We start from the raw sequence: 23,508 nt of genomic DNA on the forward strand, positions 1-23,508 counted from the left end.
CTTCTCACTGACATGCATGCAGTAGCCAGTAGTGCATGCACTTTCAAAGATTGATGGATAGGTTTGTACCCAAAGAATTGTTTATGTTCAATTGTTTGTCTATGCTGTGCTTTTTTTACAGGGTGTCTTCTGGTGACCAACATCGATGGACGAAGCGTCGGCTGCAATGGAGGAGTGCCGCTAATAAGAGGATTTTTTTTCTGCAGACAACTTACTTACCACTTCCAACAGGACAACTACAACAACATAGATACAGTATCCCTTGCCTTTTTCTCTGACTGTGACTGCATTTCTTCGATCTCTCTCTGCTTCTAAATTGATCCCTTCCCATAACACATCACTTAGTCCACTCCACTATCACATCTGCACCACACATAGTCATTTGTAAGTGCTCCTACGTAATTTGCAAGTCGCAGCACGCCCCAGCCCGTAGAGGACTGGGATGGCCCCAATGATGAAGCATGTCACCAAGGGGCAACCCTGGTGAGTGAGGGGACACCTAGAAAAAAAGCAATTTCTCCTTTTCTATCTACTATACCTTCCAGACCAACTCCATTGAGTATTGTTGTGAATGGATTTATAGTGACCAGCAAGGCTCTCAGGTATCTGGCTACAGAGACCTTATGTTGAATATAGTTATCAATAATTCCACACACGCCCTGTACTGTCGCATTCTTTCTTCCACAGTTGTCGAAAGTACTACTTACTTCTCACTGACATGCATGCAGTAGCCAGTAGTGCATGCACTTTCAAAGATAGATGGATAGGTTTGTACCCAAAGAATTGTTTATGTTCACAATTGTTTGTCCAAGCTGTGCTATTTTTTCTTGTCTCCCAAAACCTTTCCCAAAAACCCCCGTACCCATCCATTTTTCAAACCCTAACCCTCTTCCCCCGGGCTGTGTGGTTTTGATTGATGTGTGACTAAATTACAGCAATAAAACCACACACTTGCTGGGGAGGATAAGGTGATAGCAACAGGCTGGTGAAGAAATCCGAGGATATATTCTTACTCTGCTTGACAAAGACCCATGGCTAATGTCAAAGAACTTCAACCGAATTAGTTATACTTTAACATTTGTTAGGCTACAATGTGGCACTGTTCTAGTGTACTTCTGTCACCTGCTATATTCTGTATTGTACCGTTGTATTGCTCAGGAGGACAAACCATATTTCATTTTCTTTTTTTTCATAGGCAAGCAACTGCCACTGTGTCACACCACTAGTACCACCGCTATGAGGAAATTTTATCCGCCCAGGATTGCCAACCTTATTTGCTGTTTCCCGTGGAGCCAGCCCTGGGCCTAGCCCTACTTGCAAACAGAAATTACAGGTAAGATAGGCGTTTGGTTGGAGGTAGTATAATGGAGTATTAGGAGAGACGAGAGATTTGATTGACGGTAGTACTACTAAAGTCCTAGGACTATTCAGGAAAACAAACTTACTGTTATGTTAAACCCCCACCCACCAGACTCAAAAGCAGTAAAAAACAGGTATGGTCAGATAAAGTTTCAAAAAGTATATTTTTATAGCCCTAACAAAAGAATCTCCCGCAAGACCCTCCCTAACCCCAACGATTGTCCTTCAAAAGTCCCCAAAAATCCCAACTCCCAATTCCCACCCTCCAAAAGTCTCTAAAAAAGGGGCAAGGGACACTATGGCAGGGTGCTGTTGGAATTAGCAGCCAGGGCATCATGCTCCTTGCGGAGGGTGGCAAGTTCGAAGCGGAGGCCCTCCACCACGTTCTTATAGATATGGACCTCCTGCTCCAGGTAGGACAGTCTGAGGGATAAGCGGCGCCGGTGTGCCTTGCAAATCCTGTGAGGGGCAGCTGCTTTCTTTGCTGCTGGGCGGTGGCGTTTGGCTTTGGTAGCCCGGCTCCGTACCGCTGGAGCACTGCGCTGGCTGGCACTGGCAGCCCGCACGGAGGAGGATGCAGCTGTCCCAGTGGACGTTGTTGTTGTACCAGACTGCGTCTCCTCCTCCTCCAGGGCCACCAGCCGCCGATATTCTGCGACAGTGGCATCCAGCCTCCGTTGCCGGGCCATTCGAGCCAGCTCCTTCCTCCTTGATGGTGTCTTGGATTTGGAAGGAGCAACTACATGAAAAAAGAAAGACATAGTCTGTAACCAATGCTCCTTAAGATTAACACAAAATGATTGAGCAGAAAGTTGTCACAGTACAAGTAGCAAATTGAAAGCACAGTACATAACTATTGAGGACAGTATCTATGTAACCTCCGACTTCTTCATCCTTGCTCTAACATTAGTGGGAGTTTAAGGAACAAATTCTACGAGCACTATGGACTTCTATTACAGTCGACTATGACAGTACACCAGTCTTATTCTTCTTCTTCTCTCTTGTTTAGGAAAATTGGTATGTTATCTTATGCAAGCCGGCATAATGCCAGCGCAGTGAACTTGCACCCGAGAAAAACAGACGCACACCATGGTGAGTGAGACAGACTTGCGATACTGTACCGGTCCAGTACATGCAGGTGGTGAAGCTCTTACTTTTCTATTATGGGTGGCACTGAGAATACTCTGTTAAAAGGGCTACTGCTTAATTAATTTAGCTTTCACCCTACAGTGCAAATGAGTATTAGAAAAGGAAAATGAAGAAGCTAAATTATCTGATTATCTATCACTTCACATGGGATGTATTTGATGACATATGGGATGACTTTAGGTGCTTTGCTTATTATTGAGTGAACAGTGATACCCCCACACATGAATGACGTACTACTACTAAACTAAAGTTATTAAGGGAGGTAGGGAGTGTCCACCGTAATAACCGGATATATGCTGTGCTTGCAGTTGCAATACAAACTACTGCTACTATTCATGGTAGTCTTTGGACAACGTTACAACTTCTTTTCCTTGCCTTTCCTACACTGGAACGGACGTGCGGGTGCGGTGTTACATGCTCTTCAAAGTAACACTTAGTTCATCCAGTGACCGTCTACTCTCTCTAGATACACATATGCTATCTAAGAGTCAGATAGTACCATGAATGATCCAGGCATCCATCCATTCAAAGTATATTGCACACATACAGTCTCACCCACCCAGGCTGTTCTCCTTCCACCCATCCTTGCTTCATCATTCACCCAGCCATGCACCATACCATTTTCTTACCTTCCCAGCCACCTCGGGGGCCAAGCAAACACATATCATTCTTCTTTGCCAGTCATCATTACATTTCTCGTGCTTCCACACTTACTTACACCCTTCTTTCGCTTTTCGTTCATCCCATCCATCAAGTTCACCTCAGATCTGATTGGGATTCTTCTCGCCAAAAACTTCACAGCTAAGTCGAAGTACATTTAGAGGAGGCTACTACCTGCTTTTTTTATAATACACCCGTGCAGAAAGCACACTCTGCAGTCTTCAATCTCAATGACTAAGGAATGTATAGCTTACCTCTGCCCACCACCACCGTGTGAACCCTCACAGGCATGTCCTTGTCCGGCACTTGCACCGCCTCCTCCCCAGAGTTGTCCTCCTCGTCCAATGGCACCACCACCTCCGCGCTGGCCCCGTCTCCAGATGTTCCACCTACAAAGTACATTTATTAATGTTAGAATACACCACTCACTACTATATAATATTTGGTCTAGGAGGAAGAAAGAAATGTGAAAAAAGTGTACAATTTAATAATTTATGACTGTGTACTCTAGAGTAAAAAAGTCCCTTTTTCCAGGGAAGGCTGTTGTCTTGCTGCACTTTTTGGCACAACTGATGAATGTTGGCTTTTTACTTTTTAACACGCACCACTTTTTCTCCTAACAGACAGAACCTTGACTTCTAAGAACACGAGCAGGATCAAGTTCAAACCAGGTGAGAGCTCGGCTCGACCACAAGAAATGTGTCCAATTAATCGTCAGCACTAAGCACTTTTCCATTTTCAGTTACACGTTCACTTTTATGACAAACTTGAATTTAATAAATGTGTTTACTTTTAATAAAGCGTTTTAAACTTAACTAGACTCTGTGGTTTTTGGTCCTCCAGACTAGAGTGGATGAGCTAAAGGTTTTCGAATTTTTGCAAGCATGAGTCCGTGCCTCTGCCATCAGTGACTTTGGGAGCTAAATGACTCTGTCACACTATCTAGTCAGTAAGGAGATTGGGGGTTCAACTACAAAGTCTGTTATCACTGAGGTATGTGGAAAGTCTAACAGTTACAGCACCTATTATAATTGATAAGGTAAGCGATGCATTATTTAGTGTCCATAGTTCTGTTTGTGCAGATTTGTCCCTGCAACAGTAGTAGAATGGGTTGTCCTCCTATCCAAACCAAAAGTAAAGTAGTATCTTATTCTTTCTTGGTGGTCATTCACCTTTTTATTGTTGGCAATGGTCAAAGCATAAACATTTAGAATACTTGAAAAGACATTATGGACAATCCCAGAGGACTGCACTCAGTGCATAGAGCTATTGCTGACTAGAATGGGAGTCCAATGGAAATGCCAAATGTGCAATCTTAGTTAGCTACACAGACAGACTAATGAGAATAATCTAGTAATACCACACGGAGTCATAGTCGAGGCAGGATAAGAATTTTGATCCTGTCTACAAGAGATCAAAGACGATTTACAAAAAAATCGAATGAGGAACGCTAGGAAAAAATAAGTACTCTATATTAAAATTAAAACTTACTGGGGCCAGCAAAGGAGCCCTCGCCTGCCCGGTCCTGGCCTGCATCGTCAACAGCACCCTCCTCCTCCTCCTGTGTCCTCCTCTTGCCCCTGGGGGAAGCTGATGTACAACATGAAAGAAAGAAAAACAGAAAACATGGATGATATTTCTCAACCAAATCAAACATTTCAAAAGAACTAACAAAGTAACAAAATATTTTTGCGAAATAGCAAATAGGGAACGACTCCACGGGATATATTATTGACCAATCTCATGTGGTCGACTACGTCATTACTTTAGTATTGCTTGATTTGCGGACCGTTGAATTGGAAACTACCCTATGTAACTCACTAAACAAAGTACTAAAAAGGTTTGCCTAAGATTGACAGGCGATACAGAAAAGGGGGTGGTGATGAACAGAGTGTCTGAATTGAGCAGACCACTCTTACCCAGTCCAAAGATCAGGGCTTGATCCATCACCGTTATTTATCTCACTGCCCCATCCCAGCTCAGAACCTGGCTATATGCAAATTAGTCTGTCCCTGGCCCAGTGCATCATGGGAACAGGGCAGACCAAACTACCAAGCCAATTCTTCACCAGAAAGGAGACAAGCTACCGGGGACCGGTTTCTGGCATTTCAGCCTCTTCCGCCCGGCTTGCTTGAATCCTGATGGAGCAGTGAGAAAGGGACTCATGTCTGAGTATACCCTGCCACACCTATAGTGGCCAAAAACGATACAGAAAAGGGGGTGGTGATGAACAGAGTGTCTGAATTGAGCAGACCACTCTTACCCAGTCCAAAGATCAGGGCTTGATCCATCACCGTTATTTATCTCACTGCATTGGCTTTTGTAGTTTGGTTTGCCCTGTTCCCATCATGCACTGGGACAGGAACAGACTAATTTGCATACAGCCAGGTTCTGAAACTAGGATGGTGCAGTGAGCTAAAAAACGGTGTTGGATCTAGCCCTGATCTCTTGACTGGGTGAGAGCTTTCTGCTTAATTCAGAGACTCTGTCCCTCACCACCCCTTGTTGTAAATATTTTTGTCCACCCTAAGCGTGGAAGGGTATTCTCAGATGTGAGACCCTTGCTCATTGCACCATCAGGATTCAAGCAAACCGGGCCGAAGACGGCTGTAATGCCAGAAACCGGTCCCCGGGAGCTTGTTTCCTTCCCAGTGTAAGAATTGGCTTTTGTAGTTTGGTTTGCCCTGTTCCCATCATGCACTGGGACAGGAACAGACTAATTTGCATACAGCCAGGTTCTGAAACTAGGATGGTGCAGTGAGCTAAAAAAACGGTGTTGGATCAAGCCCTGATCTCTTGACTGGGTGAGAGCTTTCTGCTTAATTCAGAGACTCTGTCCCTCACCACCCCTTGTTGTAAATATAAGATTGACAGGCAGTAGTCCGCAGCACGCAAAGTGACAGCCAAAGTCCATCGTGATTGAAGATCAGCGACAACACTAAAGTTTCCTACTACATTAACCAGTCATTAAAATACTCAAACTATTAATCCACCACCACTATTTCTTCTTATCGCCATGTGTACAAAGGAAGGACTGGACTTGAGTCTGTAGGGGCTGATTTAGAAGGCCCTTGCGGCTCTTTTGCTCCATTGCATGACTTTTGTGACGCAGCGACAGCACAAAAGAGGCGCAATGGTGCGGCGTATATTAACAACGTGACGCATATGGGAGATGCATCACGTTGTAAAGCCCTGCGCCAATAGGGGGCGTTCCGGCGCAAGGGAGGGCGTTCCTGCGCAGGAACGCATCCTAAAAGTGGCTGAGGGAAATCTACAAGATTTCTATCAGTCACTTTAAGGACAATGATGCGTGACTCAAACCCTGCGCCTGCTTGAAGCAGACGTACGGCTTGCCGCAGCATTGGGGAGATAGGGCACCCCAGAGCATTGATGGAGCTGCACCATCATTGCGACGCAACTCCAGCAATGCGCCGCCTTTACGGCACAGATGCGTAACGCTTTGGTGACGTTTTGGGCCCATGGCGCGCCGCATTGTAAATACGGCGCACCATGGGTGATGGTGGCATGACGCACAATTACTGGCGCATCCCTGCAACTTTGCAGGGATGCGCCGGTAATTAAAAATCTGAACCTTAGTGTGTAGCATTACGCAGTTCTTTCAACTACACTCATACATAATTTCACAGGCCAATGAAATGAACACAAAATCTAAAACAAATAAGCATAGTAGCAACACTACTGAGAAGAAGGAGAGCAGTGTACCTGAAATGCACAGAAGATTTTGAAATAAAATTTACCTACAATGTAATGAGCAGCATTATTGCTCTTGGTAAAAAACAAAAATTTGCAATATAATAACACAGCAGGAGAAAACATAGTAGTAAAGACATAGCTACTACTACTCACCAAGCCCGGGGATCTCAAGGCCAAGGAGGTCGAGCAGATCTCGCTCACGGGTCAAGACATCCGTCCAGCGGTGGGTGGCCTGGTTGTAGGTGCGCCAGACCCGAGAGTGGTGGTAAATGGCCTGGCACACCTTCTCCCACCGCTTCCGGCGCTCCCGGGCCCCGTACCCGGCAGTAGACAGTCAAAATATCGAGTTGGAAATATCGACCTACCATAATATCGAGTCTGAAATATCAAAGGAGCATAATATCGAAGGCAAGAATATCGTAGGACAGAATATCGACCCAAGGTAAGTAATATCGATATACTTAATATCGATGTAAGTAATATCAAAGTTAGTAATATCGATAGCATATATATCGATGTTAATAATTTCGATGACACTAATATCGATATTTGTATTATTTTATAGTTTTTTATTATGTATGTGTTATATGTTTAATTTAAGTATTTAAAATAATTACTATTATATGTGTATACATTTTCTATAATAATATATCAATTTACAAGGAAATTTGATGTTTTAGTACCGGAGCGGGTTGTGGGTTTATAGGGGAATAGGGTGGGAAGTAATTTAATTATGGTAAGTTGATTAATAATTAGTAGGATTAATTATTTATTTATAATTATTTGCTAATTAATATTGATTAATTGGGAAATAATTAATTGATTAATTGATATATATTTTCTGTAGCGGGATGTGGGTTTATAGGGGAATAGGGTGGGGAGTAATTTAATATTAATTAATTAATTAATATATGTTTTTAAATATTTATAACTAATTAATTGGCAAATAATTAATATTAATTAGTTAATTAATTAATACAATTTTGAACATATTTTAAATGAGTAATTAATTGGTAATTAAATAATATTAATTAGTTAATTACATTAATTAGAGTAATTTATTTATATATATAATTTTTAGTTACTGTTAATTAATTATTTGGGGAAAAATGATATTAATTATTAAATTATATTAATTACAGCTTATGTGCTAATATATTTACTTTATTGTTATTGTTAATTAATTATTAATTGCTAATTAAATAATATTATTTAACTTTGGGTTAAGGAGTATTTTTAGGGTTCAGGGTCATTTTTGGGTTTTTGGGTAAAGGGGTATTTTTAGTGTACAGGGTCAGTTTTCAGTTTTTGGGTAAAGGGGTATTTTTAGGGTTCAGGGTCAGTTTTCAGTTTTTGGGTAAAGGGGTATTTTTAGGGTTCAGGGTCAGTTTTCAGTTCATGGGTAAAGGGGTATTTTTAGGGTTCAGGGTCAGTTTTCAGTTCATGGGTAAAGGGGTATTTTTAGGGTTTAGGGTCAGTTTTCAGTTCTTGGGTAAAGGGGTATTTTTAGGGTTAAGGGTCTGTTTTCAGTTCATGGGTAAAGGGGTATTTTTAGAGTTCAGGGTCAGTTTTTAGTTCTTGGGTAAAGGGGTATTTTTAGAGTTCAGGGTCAGTTTTCAGTTTTTGGGTAAAGGGGTGTTTTTTGGGTTCAGGGTCAGTTTTCTCGACTGTTCCACTCTCTGGAGTGGGAATAGTAATTTTATCCCTACGCTATCAAACGCTTTCCCTACTGTTCCACTCTCTGCAGTAGGAATAGTAATTTTTACCCTTACGCTATCCAACGTTTTATATAATTAATTGTTAAAATATCACATGTTTATTTTATTTTTCATATTACTTACATTTTATTTATGTTATTGTTTTATGTTTGTAAATGTATTAGTAAATTAGAATATATTTCATTAATTTATACATTAGTAAATTAATTATTAATACTTATTGTTCAGTACATATATATTATATCTTTACTGTATATATTTAATTAATGTATTATTAATATATATGTATTATTTATTAATTTTAAACATTATTAGATACTTTTAAATATGTATATTTTATTTATTAGTGTTATATACTTACCTTTACATTTATATATATAAAAAAAAACGATATTTTTAACATCGATATTTTTTACATCGATATTATTTTTTCGATATTTTTGTACTTACCATGTTGTAGATAGGATGTCGATATTTTTGCACTCGATATTGTTGACTCGATATTCTTGTAGGTCGATATTTCTGAGGTCGAAATTCTGTCAGTGATCCGTACCCGGCACTGATCTTGCCGCCTCCCATGACGGTCCTGGGGAGACGGCGCTGAACATAAAAAACGAGTTGGGCCACCTCCTCCGGGGTAAAGATCTCCCGTGACATCACTAGCTCCCCCCTCAAACGCCCACACGGGAGCCGGACACGGGTGGGGGACCCTTCCCCTTCTCGGGATGCTTCCCGGCTCCCTTCACCATGGTCTGGGCGGAAAGGAATAAAGAAAATAGAATAGGGAAGAGAAGAAAAGAAAAGAAAAGAGTTTACAAAAGTAGTTTAAAATTAACCAAAAGTAGCAGTAAACACAAAAATATAGGGCTAGAAAAACAGAGGGATAGATAATTAGTAAAATAGATCAAAAAAAACTTCAAACAAGCAAAGGATGGCAGAGATTGACAGAGGATACAAAGACCATGCCCAGAACCATAGCAACGAATGAGAAACAAGATGGCCGCGCCCGTTCACAACCACGCGGGTAAGTTCGCGCGAGATTTTCCTTGCGAACACGCGTGAAACTGTACTGGCAAGCCGCGGACTTTGCGAGATTACACTTTGCGCCCGGAAACGGAAATACGTCAGGCAAACAAGATGGCTGCGCCCTTGAACGACCGCGAGGGTAACTTCGCGCCTTGCGCTACGAGCGGCTTGCAAAAACGCACAAAACCTTGCCAACTAACACGCCGCAAAAAAAACAAATTGCATATTCGCACGAATTTGCGGCTTCCGAATCCGATCTCGCGCGTGTTCGCGCCCCGCGAACCCCCCGAAATTGCAGAAAAACAAGTTTTTCAAAACTGAAAGCACTCGGCAGGGGCAAGAGTTCAAACTCATCATTAGTAACAATTCCCGGTAGTGCTTCCTGACTGGGGCCCCTCCAGAATTCAGTTGCTAGTTGCAACAATTGTATGACCCTGCTCTGACCCTCACAGCAGGCTCATAGAATAGCCACAAAGGACCTGGGGAAAAAAAATGCACTGCAACAGAAAGCAAAATTACAGATAAGGAAGCAGGTGCCAGACTGGAATTTTAAAACAGTGACACATTAATAAACTAACCCCAAATTAATTCATCTCAGTTGAAGCAGGGCTGGTGTGCTTGCTTTTTCCCCCCATAATCTACAGTAATGATGAACCAGAGGGTGGCATTGATGTAACAGAGGGTTGCAGTGGTGAAACAGAGGGTGCTGGGAACCTGTGATGATGAACCAGGCGTAGAAACAACATAATTCGCGACCGTTGCGCGCCGAAATGTAAGTTCGCAATTGCGAACTGGTACGAAACCCTCGCGAACTGGCAGAAATCCTTGCGAACACAAAAAAAAATAATCCGCAAATTCGCAAGAATTCGCGGATTTTGCGGGTTGCGAGTTCGCAAATCCGCAAAATTCGCGAACGCGAGATTCGCAAAATTCGCCCATACTTAGTCCCAGCTCTTCAGGGAATGGATGAGCGGGCGAAGATAAAGATTAAAAAGCAGGGGAGACAGAGAGGAACCCTGAGGCACTCCACAGATGAATGGTTCCCTAGTAGCCTTGAAAGGACCCAGGTGAACAGCCTGGGTTCTGCCTGTCAAGAAAGATTTAATCCAGACCAGAGCCGAGCCCCGGATACCAGCTTGCTCGACACGGTGGAGAAGGATGTTATGGTCCACCGTGTCGAACGCTGCCGACAAGTCCAGAAGGATCAGGGCCTGAGGAGACCCTTTGTCGGCGTTGCTCCTGAGAGAGTCCATAACCGCTAAGATCACAGCCTCAGTAGAGTGGGCAGGTCTGAAGCCAGCTTGGTTAGGCTCAAGGTAGCCGGAGGACTCGATGAACTGAGAGAGGCAGCAGGTGACATGTGCCTCCAAGATCTTAGAAAAATAAGGCAGGAGAGAAATAGGCCGATAGTTGGCAAGGTCCTCTGGGTCGGCTCCGGGTTTTTTCAGCAATGGTACCAAGGCAGCTTCCTTGAAGGAGTTGGGTACGATGCCGGCCTCAAGAGAGGTGTTTAGTAGAGGCAAGATGCAGTTGGGCAGAGCCAAGCAGATGTCCCTGAAGACAGAGGGAGGGCAGCAATCATTGGGGGAGCCAGATTTGACTCGGGAGGCAAGTTTGGCGAGGGAAGGAGAGTCGAGGAGGGGAAAGTGTGACAGTGAACATGGGTTACCAAGGGAGGGGACAAGTGGAGCAGCAGGGGGGGCGGGGGGGCTAGTGTTCTTGATCTTAATGATCTTTTCAGTGAAAAAGCTATTTAGAGCATCACAGGATTGTTGGGTGGGGACCTGGGAGGGGAGAGTTCTGGCATCAGACGTCAACTCGCCCATAATTCTGAATATTTCCTTGGACTTATTGGGGGCGACAGAGATTCTTTCGGAGAAGTATGAAGATTTCGCAGCTATAATTGCACTTTTGTATATTTTTCGTGCCTCAACGTAAGCCTCTCTGTCGAGTGGTAAGTAGAAACGCCTCCACCTGCGTTCCATCTGACGCAGTTTGAGCTGCTGGGATTTCAGGGAGGTATTGAACCACCTGTGTGAATTGCTGTGGCGAGAACGGGGAAATTTAGAGAGGGGGGCAAAAAGATCACTGGCTTTGGTGATCCAACTGGAAAGGTCATTTTCCAAGGCCTGGACTGTCGCATTGCTGCGCAATGGAGGTTGAGTGTCAGCCAAGGAAGATAGGAAACCTTGCGAATCAAGGGTGCCCCATTTGCGAGCGACCCCGCCTGCTACGGCAGGAGCTTTAACACGGCCCCTGACTGTAATCACCGTGTCGATTAGGTGATGGTCCGACCAAATACAGGGGGTAACCACAGGACAGGAGAGAGTGAGATTGTAGGTCCAGATGTGGTCTAATATGTGACCCCTGACGTGAGTGGGGGAAGAGACAAGTTGATTCATGTTGAAGCTAGAGAGGACTTCAAACAGCTCTGCAGCATGGGGGCCACCATCGCTGTAGTTGTACCAATAGTTAAAATCGCTGAAGATGGCGAGTCGGGCAGATGAGGTGATCAGATTGGATAATTGTTCGCTAAAAATGGCAGGAAACAAAGGCATAGGGGACGGGGGACGATAGAGGACAATGAGAGTAAGGGCTCCCTCTCCTGTTTCAAGACTGATGATAAGATTGTCTACATCGACAAGAGTGAAGGAGGATGTGGAGTTGCCAGCTTCTATCCATAGTAGCTCCGCATAAATCAGACCTCACAAAAATAGATAAAGAATCTACACTTACTGGAGAACTAGGGTGGGCTTTTAAAGAAATAGCTTGTCTCAGTAAGAAGTTACCCAAAAAAATCAGCAGTGGTCGAGCGTATTGAGACCCCTGCTTATACCCCCTCAGTGGGAGTCTATGCACACGTTGCAGCTGGAAGTCCCAATCCCAATCTACAAGGTCCGGGAAAGCGTTTTGAAAAAGCTGAACTACAAACGTGCATGGATGTGAGCCCTCTTCACCCTCCGGGACCCCAAATAGTCTTAGATTATTATGGCGTTGCCTATTCTCTATGCCTTCTATCTTTGACTGTAGGGCACTTATCTGGACGTCATGCGATTGCACTGAACTAGCTGTTGAATTAGCTACTTCCTCCGTTTCTGCCACCCTTTGTTGCAGTACCGATATGTAATTCGTTATTATCCCCATCTTATCTGTCACATCGCTAAGTGTTTGCTGTACACTAGCATTATCCACTCCGGCCTGTGCATAATGCTCTTGTGCTTCCAGCCTTTGATCCTGTAAGGACTGCAGAATTAGAGAAAGCACTGGTTCATTGCCGTCCTTTGTGTCTAAAAGATTTTGTTTTACCGGCGCCTCTTTGTTGCCCTTAATAAAAGCATCTGCAACCAGTGAACTTTGTGATCCAGGGCTTGGTGTCTGGACAGCAGGGATAATAGTTTCTGGGCAAGTCGCAGCTATGTAGCTTATACCAGCGTTAACTGTAAATCCTGTGCCTGAAAACTGCAACATTATTGATTTGACCCCCCCCCCCCCCATTGCTTGGACTCACTTCCAGAGGGGGCTACCCTCTGAGCTGGTTTTGCTGCATCCGATGCTGACATTATGACGTTGTGTACCAGAGATTTCCGGGGTTCTCTTTAAATTCTTTGCTGTTTTAAAGCTTCCTTTCTTTTTTACTGAGGACGAGTTCAGCAGTTTCTTGGTCTGGGTCTCGTCTGTATGTTTAATAATTGCAGCTGGCAAGACCTGCATAGGTTATTTCTGCATAGCCGTTGTGTTATTATTAACCCCCTGGGCGACCTGTCTCCCCTCAGGTAAATCTACCCTACTCAGGGACATCTGAGCTGCGGAATCGGCTCTGGGAGTATGTGCACCTTTGTTCAGATCCCCAACGCATTCATCTGATTCACTAGCTGGTGAGCTCATCCCCTCCAGATTATTAACTGTCTCTGTTGACCTATCCCTGACAGTTGGCTTCATTCTATCTGCTGCACTGTTTCCATTCTCAGTGGTTAGATCCGGAAGATTCAATGTATTCTCTGCCTGTTGCAACTTGTTATCATTGTTTATATCACCTTGACAAGCCAACCTTTGTTGATACCTGCCGAGCTCCACATTCTGGGGCCCTTTCTGACTCTCCCCAGTGCCCGTTGGAACAGATGGGATTGCCTCTAAAAGCGTGTCTGCTATTATATATTCCCTGCAGACCGCTCTGACAATTTGCTGGCTGATAATAAATCTGCAGCCTTGCCCGAGTGTACAAGCTTCAGCATGGGCTTACACACTTTCGAGGTCCCTCGTAGAGTAGCCGCTCCCCTAGCTGTCATAGATTTTTCCTCCATACCGGTACCCATACCAGCCGCAGGGCCTCCTCCTCCAGCATTTACCAGTGCTTGAGTGACTCGCGCTTCTCTCAGCACCATCTTCGGTGAGGCCATGTCAACTCTTAGTGAAAGCACCACCGCTACGGGTAGTCCAGAGCAGCTGCTGGTCGATTCACGCACCCTAGCCAACCAGCAGGCGGCCCAGGAAATGTGCAGCAGCCACAAGCGCTGTAGCCATTCGTCCTCAGGGAACGCACATTGAGATTCTTGTTTCTTTGTTTTTTACCACCATTTTCACTGTATTTCATTTAATTTTTCTGTCCTCCATCTGCTCAGAGTCGCCGCTAGTATCTACTCCTCCAATCTCTTATTATCTGGTGTGCGGGAGCCTACTGTGTGCCTGCTCTCTGCTACGCCATCAGTCTTCCATCTTCCTCCCTCTGCCCCCGATATAAAATATATCCCAAGCATAAGAAACAATTTGACAGATTGTCTTTCAAGGCTAGTAGAGAAGGTGGAAGATTGGATGGGTGCTAAGACCTTTTGGAAGGAGAAAAACTGGAATGCAAATAAATAGATGTAAGAGTGTTTGTACGCACTCAAAAGTGTAGTTTTGGAAGATGAATAAAAACATGATATAGAGAAATATGAAGTTCTAAAGTGGGTAATTCAACTTGTTTCTCTGGACGAGGATATTAACTCTTATATGCAGGAGCTGGGTAACTCCCGGTGGTTGATAAGAAATGAGTTAGCTGCTGATAAATGTTTGCTGTTACATGGAACCAGACTAGTATTTACTGAAGTTATTTGACCTAATCTTTTGAATCTTGGTCTGGAAGGTGATATGAATGTGATGAAAATGATCGAAAGACAGCGGTGTGACTTTTCATAACCAGTGTTAGACAGAAATGTTGAGCATATGGTCATAGATTGTATTGAATGCACTGTGAGCTTGTTAAAATAAGACAAATGCTGTTAGTGTATCAAAGATCACCTGAGCATCCCCAGAAAGAGATGGGATTGGATTTGGTGGTAGCCATCCATGGAGAAAATGCTGTCTCTTATTTAACAGTGTTATTTGGAGTTGTACTCTTGATGGGTGGATGGGTGGAGGTTTCTTATGTGAGGGACATAGCTACCACTGACGTTATCAAGAAAAACTTTCAATAAAAAGGTTATCTCAAGAGTCTGCTCGCAGATAATGTGCCTTGATTTTGCTTTAGTTAAATGGAAAAATATTTAAAAGATTGTGGTACTGAGCACAAGAACTCTTCTTTGAATCACCCTCAGACCAATAGTGCTATTGAGAGATTGAGCAAGACTTTAAAGGATGAGATACAATTATCTCAAGTTAATGGTTTGGACTGGTAGCTCGAATTTCAAAGTTGTATTACTCATTTAACTACAGGAAATTCTACTTTGAAAGTTGTCAAACTTTAGTTCCTAGGCCTATGTCTGGGGGGAAGAGAGAGCATACATCTGCCATTGTCTGGGCCATGCTGTCACAAGCTATACTGGTGGAAGAAGGAGATCAGTTGTTTGCTCAAGATTGCAGGAGAGGCATCAATCAGACAATGAGCTAGATGTTAGTGCCCTTCTATCAACCAGCATTAAAGAGAGTGGGTATCTCATGTGGGTATTTGAGAAATTGTGCCAGTGTGTGCGCTTTAAATAAAAGAAAAATAAAGCAACATGAAAAATTGCCTCAAAAGCCCCAGCAGCAGTCTTATGAAATTTGCATAAAGTTCTTAGTGGGACCTCAGTGGTACAAGGACACTGCTAAATGTGTGGGCATACATTGTGGGGCTATCACCCTAAGTTTCCTGGGGCACTGATAAAGTGACCCCTGGAGAGTTTATTCATGTTGCTAAGTATTTTTCTAGCTGAACTTTTAAATTTAAGCTCGTGGGATGTGTGGGTGTATATATTTAGGACCTGTAGTTGTCTTGAAATCCGGGTTAAAAAAAAGATGCATTCATTTGTATTTTGATAACTTTTTTAAATACACATTTTTTTACACGCAAGTCATAGTTTATGTTGTTTATCTCCATGAGAGGTGGTACTGTCATAAAAGGTTTGGGAATTTTGTGTTGTATTGTTCTTGACTCAATAGTTTGCCTCTACATATTGTGCTGACACCCTGACAAAGGCACTAAGTCCCGAATTTTAATTAATTCACCCCTCATGCTTTGTTAGGCTAATGTGGGCATTTTATTGTTATGGTTAAGGGCTTGCTAGAATGCAGAACATAAAAGGTGCATCTTGCACGGGGGGTCCTGGGTATAGTCAGGGGGTTACCTGACCTGTGGGACCTTCCTTTAGTATGCACACCCTATTGGATGTGAGGCCCTGGCCATAGGCATTTAATGCCATTACTGTGTATATTTGGAAATTTGTACATTGTATTCAACAGTGTATAACATAAAGTTAAGAAAGTACTTTTTTGCTTTTTATTGAAGAAAGCTCTGACTAAACAGTGTATTATTGAGTATTATTTGGTGGGTGATGATTTCTGAGCCTCCAGCTCAATGCAACCTCAATGAGTGAGCCTAGTACTGCTCTGCCTCGCTACGCCTGAGAATCAGTTACTAAAAAGCAGTACTTGGTTTCCAGGTATGTGGTCCGTAATATGAGGATCCCAAGACATCAGTGGTGAAAGACCCCACTCGTTACAGTTGAAGTCCAGTCCCCTCTGTCTGCCCACAGACCCTCAGACCCAGATTTCGTACAATAACTATAAGTGCTTTGGAAGCTATGGTCTTGTTTACTTTCGGGTGAATCAGTTTGACTAAATTGCGAGATGATTGTGCTTTGCAAAAGGAACCCCTCAGGAAAGGAAAAATATTTCCCAGGTGTCACGTGTCAGTTTGTAACTCTAAACCTGAGACTTCTATTTCAAGGTCTGGTTTAGTGCAATCTTAAAAGAGTGAATCTTAACTGATATGAACCAATGATAAACCATTCAGTGCTAATGAAACCTTAATATAGGAGATACTATTACACACCACTCGATTGTCTCCTTTATTTGAGTCCTTAAAATACTTACCAAGAACATCCAAAGAGATACTCTAATCAAGCTTGAGTAAGGGCTACCGAAGAACTAGTTCTGAAAGGCCTAGAAAAGAAACATTACTCCCAACAGAAGCAGAAAAGATTGAAAAGGTGCACCTATTGAAGTTTCAGGATTCAGTGGCAAAAAGTAGACAGACAGTTACAGTATCTTCAGAGTCCAAGCTGTACAGGTCAAAACCATGAGAAAGTGTAATAGGTTCTATGTACAAACAAGGGGTTGGTGTTAAGAGAGTTGGAACAAGTGTGTTCAAAGTGCAGGCATTGGGACAAAGTATGTTCAAATTAATCCTGAACATTGTTATACTAGAACAACAGCCTTTGCTCTGAGTCCAACTGCTCGCACTCATATCAGCTTGGGTCATGCAAAAACAGGTGGTTTGTGGGAAACAGCGGAAGCATAACTCAGCACTAAAAAAGAACACTTGACAGTTTGACTTTTTTCACATGATTACAAGCTAAAGATAAAGGGCCATATGTAGGTAATCTACATTTACCGATTCTAAAATACCGAATTTTACCGATTCAGTATTTTAGAATCAGTAAATGCTACGTAGGAAAAAAAATCAGTAAATTATACCGAATCATTAAGAATCGGTATTTAAAAGATTTGGTAATTCCCATTCATTCCTATGGGCCTGGAGGAATGAATGGGAAGCCATTCACTATTACCGATTCAGTAAATACCGAATCGGTAATAGGGGGCACATATTCAAGAGTGGCAGGGTGTCACATTGACACCCTGTTGCACCCCTGAATCAGACAGATTAAACATTTATTGTAGAATTTATCTAGTATTCCCATGATCTTTGATTATTGAGAATTCAAACCAAAACTATTCACGATATTGTGATGAGAAGGGGACAGCGGAAGGCATGGGGCACTCTGACTAAATGGTCCATGCGGCACAGGTGCCTCCTTTCAATGTGTAGATGCCACAGGCTACTTTTTGGTATGGGTTGTTGAGCGTCCAGTCAAGTGGCCCAGTGCTTACACGGTCCTCCTTCCCACACAATAGCCCCCCGCCGGGACAAGCCTGCTTCGGGGGTTGTCCTTTGATTGAAGGGATAAGCTGGAGTTCCATTGGTGTCCCTATACCCACCCACCACGCCCTCCGAAATGTTAAGCTTTTACCTGAAATTGTATTTATACTTACATTTCTAAAAAAATACACATTAAAATTATGAATTAATTTAATATTTCCCTAGAGATTAATTGAACTGGAGGAGTGACACCAATTACTGATCATAACATTATCTGGACAAATGCAGGCAATGGCCAGTCATACCAGTATTATTGTTATAATTAAAAGGGTGATGAAGTAGCATGGGGTGGCTTCCCCATTGGGGCCAAAAGGGCAGCAACCCACCCACATTTTTTTCATCGTATAGCCCCGATTGTGAATCAGACCAACAGTAACATGATAAATCATAAAATCCAATTGACAATTTTGTCAAGCTTATATATATTTCGCAAAAACAACAGTTGATGGACAGAATGCAGAACAATGTCATACATTCACCCAGGTACACAGATCTGGGCCTAAATCCATCATCTTTTTGCTCACCATGCCATTCCAGTTTGAGCCATATGCAAATCAGTCCTGACCCTGTGCCTCAAGGGAACAGTCCAGTCCGAACTGCCAAGCCAGGTCCTCCGTGGACTGGAAACAAGCATCCTAGGACTGGTTTCGGGGGGTTCGCCCTGGTTTCGGGGGTTTCACCCCTCTTCAGCCAGGATAGCTTGATTGCAGTGGCATGGAGAGCACGGGACCCACGTCTGGGCATACTCATCCCACTCGGGGTGACAAATGCAAAACAACAGTTGATGGACAGAATGCAGAACAATGTCATAAATTCACCCTAGTACAGAGATCTTGACCTAAATCCATAATTTTTTTTGCTCACCGTGCCATTCCAGTTTGAACCCAACCATATGCAAATCAGTCTTGACCCTGTGCCTCATGGGAACAGTCCTGCCCTACCTGCTCAAAGGCTCCGTCCATCATCCCCTTTGGTATAGATATATTTCACATCAGCACTGCAATGGCCAGTGCTGTGTGGGATCTGCGGGTTATTGTCTAGCAGGGCTATCGCTGATTGTGGGAGGAGAAAAAGGGACTGGCATTTCTTTTATTTTCTGCTACAATCGTTGTTGTAATGGAACAGCACCAACATTCGATGGACATGGTGACTGAACTGCTGAGCTAATCGAAAATTAACCTGCACTGGTAACCTCTGCAAACTCAAGGGCCATTTTTGACTGGGGTTACATTGTTCACACGCTGCCATTTAAATACACTCTCCTGTGGCACCGAGGCACGAAAACCCAAACTTATGTTCCATTAAATCGATATTGCACATTGTTGAAGGGTAGGCGTTGAAGCTCTGCTGGAAAGCCTGTGCCAGTAACAGATTCGTATAACCCTTACATGTTTTATTTTACTTCATACTCGTTTGTATAGGATGTTTAACACGAGAACACAGAATTAGGCATAACATTGCATCGTGTGCATTTCTTGACACGGGGTGATTTCACAGCACCAAGTGCAAAGCCTGCTTCTCCTCTAACAGAGCCGGAACATTTGCAAGTCTGCATTAAAGAACATGCCTGACAATGTTACAAAAGTTAACCGATCACACCTTGCACTAAACCAGACAAGTTGTGTCTTTTTAAGCACATTCACTCTGTAGCATTAGTCACAGCATATTAGGAGTAGAAAATATTGGCATAGCAACCACTTAAAATTAGATGGGAGCTGCTCTTAACAGAGTAGAGAGACACGCTAGTACTTATGCAACCCGTATTGCCCATGTTGGCAAAACCAAAATATCTTTAAACATGTCTGTACAAAAAGTACATGGTTTATGTATTAAAAATGGAAATGGAAAAATAAGTTGTGTAAAATAGAGAAAGTTCTCAACTATGCATGTGAGCACTAAGTAGGCAGTACAGGGGGAAGCAGTACCACGTGGTATATTTTTTGAGTTTAAGAGAGCTTTATTGAAGTAAATAAGAGCAAGGGGTACAACTTACATCAACAATTTGAAGAAAACTACAAAAATGGTGTAAAATATATATGTCCATAGTAAAATAAAAACCTGATACAATAACTATTATTAAACAAGAAAATAGGAACAGTAATAAAAGATTAGGTACCTTAGTGAAACAGCATTTTACGTTTTATAAATAAAGAGAGAAGAAAAGAAAGAAAGGAAAATCAACACCATATCAGATATAGTCAATATTGAAATCCGATAATCAGCACCATAAATGTTCAGACAACAAAGTGGTAATAGTGTAATATCCTGATATGAATAGTATACAAACAGTAAATCATAATACTCATGGTGGCTGAAAAGCAAAAGTAATGTTCTTGTTACTCATTTCAGGTGAGGATAAATAGTAAGTGGAGACCAAAAGGCCTCCTTTGAGGAAGAGGTTGGTGGGAGGTAGTGGCAGAAGCTCCATCCAGCCTGTGATGATAACAGAGAAGGTTCCACCAACTAGAAAAAGTGACCTTAGTGGCATCCTTCCAGTTAGAAGTAATAACCTGAAAGCCACTGGCAAGTAATAAATCCACAAACAGACCCAACTTATGTGTACCAAACCAATTTGAAGAGTTATTTCCCAAAAATATAGAGTTAATCAAAAAAGGAAAAGTAATAGAGCAAATGGAGGAGATTGATTTACAAACCTTTATCCAAAAAGAGGTAGTGTTAGCACAAAGAAAAAAGAAATGTAAGTATGTGCCAGGAATGTTTGTGCAGGTCCAGCAATCAGGTGATGAATCAGGACTGCATTTAGAGATAGACGATGGGGTTAAATATAACCTCTCCTAAGTAATGTAAAGTTTGAGTAGTGCTAGCATTACAAGATGTGCGTTGTATTCGGGTCCGGATAAAGTTCCAAGTGTGTATGGAAAAAGTGTGCTGCAAATCCAATTCCCATATAAGTTCAACCTCACTCTTGGGGCGATTAGGAAGAGAAAATGAAGATATTTGTAGAGATGGGAGGCCTGAACGGATGGGGAGTTAGACAGCGGCTCTAATAAGGGATCCAGTGAAGGAGAGGTAGATCGAGAAAGAAGAGAATACTGTTAAGTTAAGAGCGTTCATAAAGAATGTTACTTAAGAATGGAGGTAGCAGACCAGCCAAATTTGGAAGTTTAACTTGGACTATCCCTTTAGTAATCCAATCCTTCCAAGACATAGTACAATTTGAAAGTTTAATGGATTTATTATGCCATAAAGAAGAATCAAGGAACACTTGCAGAGATGAAAGGGATTTGGTAAGGACCGGGTAAATAATCAATATGGATTGTGAAATGGTGGGAGATCTAAATGAACGAGGATGATGTGGAAAATGAGCTAACGAAGAAAAGGTAAATGGGTGAATCATGGAGTCCTCCAGTTTATGCCAAACCAATATAGGAGTATCTTCAGAGGCAGAAAGATGTGGTAAAACTTGACATATTATAAAAGAAGAATGGTACTGTCGGAAGTTCGGAATATTAACACCACCCATATCCTTAAGTGCAGATAGAGAAGACAAAGAGATACAGGCTTTCCGATTATTCCATAGGAATATAATTAGGGTACTCTTAAGGGTTTTAAAAAATGCTAATGGAAGCTTCACTGGTAACATGGACAGATAAAAGTTAATAACAGGGAGCATCATCATTTTGATTGTGTCCAACCTACCCCACCAAGATACATATAAAGGTGACCATTTCCCTGACATATGAAGCACTTTCAGTAGGGCATCATCCAAATTAAGTTGAACCTTTTAAGCGATTGAGGAAGAGTATTTAACCCCCAAACAAGAAATCTAGTTGGCTTTCCATTTGAAACCCTCATCTGCAAACATGTTTTTAAGCAATATTTGCCTAGTGGGAGAACTTCAGTTTTTGTAAAGTTTAACTTATAACCCGATATGGTAGCGTAAAAAGATAAAAGGTCAGTAAAAGTAGATAAACTATGGGATCAGAGACGTATAACAAAATGTCACCAGCATAAGCTGTGCATTTGATATCAGTGGTTTTGTGAATAAAACCCCGGAATAGGGGTGAGTGTTGTAAAGAGTGAAGAAAAGGTTCAAGGGATAATATAAAAAGCAAAGGAAAAAGAGGACAACCTTGATATGTGCCACTTTGAAGAGTAAAGTATGAGGATTGGGATCCATTAGCAAAAACCGATGTAGTTGGGGAGGAATAAAGCAGACTTATAAAAGACAAAATAACAGGGCCAAAACCATGCCATTTAAGAGCCCGCATCTTAAAAAGCCAATGGAGGCGATCAAGGCTGTTTCGACATCTAGAGTAAAGGCTGCTAAAGGCGAGGAACTCTTATAGGAAAGATGTATAATATTCAGAAAAGTTCTGGAGTTATCAGCCAAAGTTCTACCCCTAACAACTCTGGTTTGTTCAAAATCGATCAGATCTGGAATCACCTGATCAAGGCGGAGGACCAACACTTTAGCAAAGATTTTGCAATCTAGATTTATTAGAGAAATAGGGTGATAATTAGCACAAGAGGAAAGGTCTTTGTTCTTCTTTGGAATTAAACAGATCATTGCTTCCAGAAAAGTGCCAAAGGCCTCGTTATGAGAAATGAAGTGCTGAAAGAGAAATACGAGATGTGGGAGAAGAGTCTGCAAAAAGCAAAAATAACATTTGGCAGTAAAGCCATCATGGCCAGGAGCGTTATCCTTAGTTAGGTAGCTGAGCTAAAGCTACCTTAATCTCAGAAAGAAATAAGTCTTGATCCAGAGAGGAACAATCAGGAGAGGGGGAAGAACAGTGAGGTAGAGAGTCAAAAATAGAATCCAAGGCAATGTATGAAGGAGAGGACTAGGGGTGTATACATTTTTATAGAAATCTGTGAAACACTGTAATATCTCTTCATCTTTAAAATGATTAATACCTTTATGATCTATGATATTAACTATTTTAGAGATTTGACTTTCAAGTAATTTGCTAGCAGTTTACCATCTCTATTGCGTCCACTGTACATTTTAGAATTGATCTTTAGTGACATCCTAGACCCAGAGGTTTCGTCGGTCGATTTCCTATTAAAATTCAATTTAGCCTGAACTAGTTGTTTAAAAGTATCATCATTATTAGAAGTATAGTAAGCATGCTCGAGTTGTTCAGTAGATGACAATTGGGATGAGGACTCCTTACGAAGTTTTTTCCTCTTGACAGCCACGTACTCAATGATAAAACCTCTGCAGTCGCTTTATAAGCACCCCATACAGTGTGGAATGGTATGTCTGGGCTAGTGTTATTGAGAAAGAGTTCGGATAGAAAACTTTTGAAGTGCTCTATAAAAATAGTATCTTTGAGTAGATTATTGTTAAAGCGCCATCTACGGGGTTCACAGGGTTCAAATGAGAGATCTAAATCAATAAAGACCGGTGTGTGATCAGATATAAGTATGTATCCAATTTTGGCATGAGTTAGGTTAGTGAGAAGATGAGGAGTCAAAAAAATGTCATTGATTCTAGATTTTGAATTGTGTGTGTGAGAG

This window comes from Lissotriton vulgaris, chromosome 11 (assembly GCF_964263255.1).
Source record: "Lissotriton vulgaris chromosome 11, aLisVul1.2, whole genome shotgun sequence".
Taxonomy (NCBI): domain Eukaryota; kingdom Metazoa; phylum Chordata; class Amphibia; order Caudata; family Salamandridae; genus Lissotriton; species Lissotriton vulgaris.